This window comes from Penaeus japonicus, unplaced genomic scaffold, assembly GCF_977035675.1.
Source record: "Penaeus japonicus unplaced genomic scaffold, GWHDUDI00000001_assembly GWHDUDI00000004, whole genome shotgun sequence".
Classification (NCBI taxonomy): domain Eukaryota; kingdom Metazoa; phylum Arthropoda; class Malacostraca; order Decapoda; family Penaeidae; genus Penaeus; species Penaeus japonicus.
The window spans coordinates 30,312,145-30,317,911 of NW_028234406.1; the positions used below are offsets into that span (position 1 = coordinate 30,312,145).

The following is a 5,767-nucleotide window of genomic DNA, read 5'->3' on the forward strand; positions in this document are numbered from 1 at the left end:
GAGGAGAGAGCGAAAGAAAGAGGGAGAGATAGAGAATTGCATATTGTAACCAATGTGCAGGATTACGACGATGCGGGTAGTAGACTGACGCCATGCAAATTGAGATGCAGAGGTAATGGTGGTCATAATGAGTTTCGAGAAGATAGTGATAATGATATCGATACAGCTGAACGTGGGATTGGAGACCGCCAGAGTAGATAAACATGCAAGCTCCGTGTGTATGTGTGGAGAAGGTAGGTTATCGCGAAGTGGTTGCTAGGAGACCAGTCAGCCTGACAGCCGAAGAGGGTGTGGAAGGGAAGGTAGGGGAGAGGTAGAAGATGGGAGTGTAGAGAGTAAAGGAAGAAGTTATGGAGGGCGAAGGGTTAGAGACCACGGCAAGGTAATGGGTAAAGGGGAGAGAGACTGAGGCAAACTTAAAGTGAGAGAGAAAGAGAAAGAGGGAGGGAGGCTGGAAAGGATAGACAGATTAATAAAGATATGGATATAGATAGAGAAAGAGAGAGCAGGGTCACCCATAAGGCGTTTTCTAGTATGACGTAAACAGCGCCTTTCCTATGTATCTTTCCATTAAAGAAATGGTTGCCGTCTTTAGACCTCACCGAGACTTACATGGACATGCAGGTACCTCATGAAAGGCTAATACATAGACATATGAAATCTAAGTGTGTTCCCAAGGGCATTTCCGCATGAAGTAAGGGGAAGGTGATAGGTGGTAGGTTCTCTCTGAGACTCGATGTTTCGAGTTTAGCTCAATAGAAGGCTGTTTTTGGCTGAGGGATAAAATAGAGAAAGAACAAAGACACGAGACGCCCTTGGGAGACGCGCGAGTGCGTGTGTATGTGTGTGTGTGTGTGTGTGTGTGTACGTGTATTTTGTGTGCGCAGGTCCAGTCATCTCCCAGGCTCGCCCCATCCAGCGCAACATCGGGCGCGGATGGTGCTGGTGCTTGGTTTGCTGTGCTGGCACTGAAAATGGCACTGCGTCTCTCTGGTTCGCGAGAGCAGTTAACAGCGCCGTGAATGGAGACCGTGTGGTACGGTACAATGGCGGAAGTGGTGCCGGTGAACGGCGATGGCGGACCTTCCAAGCCACCAAGTCGACCGCTACACGTCAAGGACTGGCTCTTGTAGTGCATGGTGTTGTCCCGCTGATGTAATGCACGTCGGGCGTTGGGTTGAGGAATGGGGTGGAAACTGGCACTCTAGAATTTGGAATGCTAGATTCTGAAACGTTCGTTCTGCTGGAAAGCGATATTGGGTCGAATGATCTCCGATTTTGATTAACACACACACACACACACACACACACACACACACACACACACACACACACACACACACACACACACACACACACACACACACACACACACACACACACACACACACACACACACACACATATATATATATGTGTGTATATATATATTTGTATATATATGTATATATATATATATATATATATATATATATATATATATATATATATGTGTGTGTGTGTATATATTTGTGTATATATATGTATATATATATGTATTTGTATGTGTATATATATATGTATTTGTATGTGTATATATATGTATATATATATATGTATTTATATGTGTATATATATGTATATATATACATACATATACATACATATACATACATATACATACATATATATACATATATATATATATATATATATATATATATATATATATATATATATATATATATATATATATGCAGTGGAGTGCAAGCGCTGCATATGTTTTTATCTGCAATGGACTATGTAGTGTAGAATATACATTTAGTCGAAATAGATATCCATCGTCAGAAAGTTATATTTGCTTGCTTACCACTGCTTACATGTATATATTGTATGCTGAGTAAAGGTTCTATCACTATTCCCAGGATGGACTAGCGATGCATCAGCATGACTGAATTCCAGGAACGCTGCAAGTCTGAGTGTAGCATGATGTGACGCGGCGATGTGATCAGATCAGACGGTGACGCAGTATGTTAAGTAATGGAAGAGTGGAGGCGGTAATTGAGAGGGAGAAAAGTGGAGAGCCGAAGGTGATTTAGAGGTGTAGGGGACGGAAAGGGGGAGGGGGAGACCCAAGGACGTGTGGGACTTTCGTGATGGCGCGTTGTCACGTGGATGTGTTGGTGCGTGTGACTGCGTGCATAGCTAAGTGGTGCCATGTGTCATGTGAAAGGCCGGGAGAGGGGCAGGGGAGATGAGTGGCGTCGGTGTCGATTGCCGCGTTAGGTCAGGTGGCGGTGGTGACCTCAGCTGGTGCGGGAGGCGGGCAGGAGCTGGGGCAGGGCTACAGTAGGGTGTGTAGCGGCGGCTCGTGAAGCATCAGTGTAGCGGGCGGCGCCGTGCTGGAACATTCTCCTTCCTCCCTCCCATAGGAGACACGTGCTCGCGCGCTGTCGCGATTGGTGCTGGCGGGAGGGCTCGTTGAGTGCTGTGTGGGAGAGGGAGTGAGTAAGTGCGCTTTGAAGGCTACTGGGCCAGAAGCCTGAGTGGGAGGGGCGGCTCGAGAACCTTTAGTGGATTTTAATTAAGAAGCAAAAGGGCGTTGATGATACTTCGAGGGAACCGTTCATTCTGCCGTGACGCAACATATGCCGATACTTCAGTGATATTGACAAATTGTATTCCACGTCCTCGCCCGCGTCGCGTTTGCAGTTGCACATAAACATACACCCAACAATAACATACACATATATGCATTTACTACGAGTTCCCCCACACAACACAGAGCCTGATGTCCATGGTGGTGGTGGTGGCCAGAGCTCTGCGACCCTGACGGGGTAGAGCGTCGCGGTGTGACGGCGGAGTGCAGGGCCGCAGCGCCGAGAACGTAGAGCAGAGTGAGTGTCGTGGATAAGAGGGATACCACAGTGCTGGAGTAGAGAGGGAGGGGCGACAGTGTTCAGGGAAGGGAAGAGGGAGAATCAGAAACAGGACTTGTGGAAGAGGAGGCACAGTGTGGTTGGCTTGCTAAGCTGACTCCCCGGTTGGAGAGGGGACGAGAGTGAGAGAAAGAAAATCAAAGAAGAAAGTTCTACGTGCGGGAAAATACCCGAGGAAAACACAGTCAGGGCAATCTGGCTTCGGGATCAGAGGAAAGGGGTGAAAAAAGTGTGTGTTTGGAAAGACAGAGGAAAACGACGCCGCCATGTTTCCGAGGATCCACCTGATTGACCTGACGACGGTGGCGCCTCTGCTCATTCCCTTTGTTTACATCGCTGGGGGAAGCTTTTATCAGGTGTTCAGGTAAGTTGTCAGGTGTTGTCACCTATCTGTACCTGCAATACTTTCTTAACGTCATATCTGTGCTAAACTTTAGGTCGAAAGCCTCGTATCTGACAAGGCAATTTTCCCCCTACGTCATGGTGTGCAACTTCATCATATGATAGCATAATCAGAGTTAATGTTAAACCCGCGTGTTAAACTAAAGTGCGTTTAAGTGTCTATATCCTGTAAATAAATATCCAAGGGTTTAATTGGATGAAATTATTATAGATGACGGGTCAAATGTTGGTAAATCGATAAATGCATTCTTAGCTCTGAGTGGAGTGGTGTAGATACCCAAGTGCCATTGAGAATACCAAAATACAAAAATGTGATCAAGGAAGAGGTGTCGTTAGGGATGATTGAGAAAAGCCGTGATTGTTAACGACGTTCATGAATTGCGTCTTGACCTAAATTCATGCGAGTTTACTACATGAGGTGTGATATGACCACGCGTTTGGGTCATCTGAGGTCAAACAATCTCATTATCACAAAATGTTAAACATAAATACCATCTATCCAATTTACTCATTGCAGTTCCACAATATGTAGTTATGTTTATGGTAATTGTAGTTGTAATGTTTGGTGCCAATAAGTTTGTTTCAGCATTCATTGGCATCCATGTCCTGCGTTGACTACTTTCATTGCTAGCGCTATGGAACATTTTGATATGTAGTTTATTTTTTACTTCTTCTGAAAGTATTAATGTTGATTTAGGTAGTAGTGATATTATAGACGAGCGACATTATTTAACAACTTTTTTACAGTACTTGTTTTTGACGTAAGTGTTTAGACGTTAAGTTCTCTGATTACGCTCATAAGAACATAGCATAAGAACTACGTTCCGTCTTGGCAGACTTTAGGTTTTATTATTTTGTAGTCTTTTGCCGGGTTCAGTACCAACCCTGGAATGAGATTGCGAACTGCGGAGCATAACAAACAAACACGAAGGACAGACGGACGTAATTTGCTTTCGCTGTCTTTCTCTTTTTTGTGTCTTTTTTTTTTTGTTAGTTTATTTTTATCCCCCCCCCTCTCTCCCTCTCTCTCTCTCTCTCTCTCTCTCTCTCTCTCTCTCTCTCTCTCTCTCTCTCTCTCTCTCTCTCTCTCTCTCTCTCTCTCTCTCTCTCTCTCTCTTTTTCTCTTCTTCTCTCTCTTTCTCACTCTTTCTTTCTCTCTCTCTCTCTCTCTCTCTCTCTCTCTCTCTCTCTCTCTTTTCCTTTCTCTCTCTCTCTCTCTCTCTCTCTCTCTCTCTCCTCTCTCTCTCTCTCTCTCTCTTCTCTCTCTCTCTCTCTCTCTCTCTCTCTCTCTCTCTCTCCTCTCTCTCTCTCTCTCTCTCTCTCTCTCTCTCTCTCTCTCTCTCTCTCCTCTCTCTCTCTCTCTCTCTCTCTCTCTCTCTCTCTCTCTCTCTCTCTCTCTCTCTCTCTCTCTCTCTCTTCTCTCTCTCTCTCTCTCTCTCTCTCTCTCTCCTCTCTCTCTCTCTCTCTCTCTCTCTCTCTCTCTCTCTCTCTCTCTCTCTCTCTCTCTCTCTCTCTCTCTCTCTCTTCTCTCTCTCTCTCTCTCTCTTCTCCTCTCTCTCTCTCTCTCTCTCTCTCTCTCTCTCTCTCTCTCTCTCTCTCTCTCTCTCTCTCTCTCTCTCTCTCTCTCTCTCTCCCCCTCCTTCCCTCCTTCCCTCGCTCCCTCACTCGTCCTCCTTCTCCCTCTCTTCCCGTCGTTCTGTATCTTTCTCTTTTTTGCTTTTACTCTCTCATCCCCTTTCTTGTTTCGGTGCCAGAGAGCGAGTGCGGAAGAGGGTAATGTTTTCAGTATTATTAAAGCGAGCAGTGCAATTTTTCAAGCGGAGAGTGTTATCAGGATAATGGCTTAGAATTGTATTGATGTTTATTTCTGCATATTATTTTGGTGACTTTTGTCTTTGAATAATGTTGCTCATGCGGAGCTAAACGTCTTAATTTTTTTTTAAATATTACATAGATTATGGACGAAAACATTACTAGCCCACGTTACACACGTAATCTTCCTCCTTTTCTGTCTCTTTTTTTTTTGTTTAGCTCATCTTCCTGTTCTCTCTTAGTATGGTTGCTCTCTCTCTCTCTCTCTCTCTCGCTCTCGCTCTCTCTCTCGCTCTCTCTCTCTCTCTCGCTCTCTCTCTCTCTCTCTCTCTCTCTCTCTCTCTCTCTCTCTCTCTCTCTCTCTCTCTCTCTCTCTCTCTCTCTCTCTCTCTCTCTCTCTCTCTCTCTCTCTCTCTCGCCTTCTCCCTGTCGCCCTCTCCCTCTGCTTCTCCTCTCTCCCTCCCTCTCCCCTGTCTCTCCCTTCCTCCCTCCCTCCCCCCATCCTCCCCACTCTCCCTCTCTCCCCCCTCTCTCTCCCTGAATCTCTCCCTGAATCTTTCTTTCCCTCCCTCTTCCTCTCCCTTTTCTTCTTCCTTCTTCCTTCTTACCACACACTCTCCCCCACTCTCATGGTC

General features: G+C 45.6%; 1 long non-coding RNA gene across 1 annotated transcript; it reads left to right on the forward strand.

The window, feature by feature from the left end:
- Nucleotides 1–203: 203 nt before the first annotated feature.
- On the forward strand, nt 204–2,948 carry LOC147471990 (uncharacterized). Its single transcript, XR_015190846.1, has 4 exons — nt 204–288; nt 596–624; nt 905–1,036; nt 2,765–2,948. It is a non-coding gene; the product is annotated as an uncharacterized LOC147471990 (long non-coding RNA).
- The last annotated feature ends 2,819 nt before the right edge of the window (nt 2,949–5,767 follow it).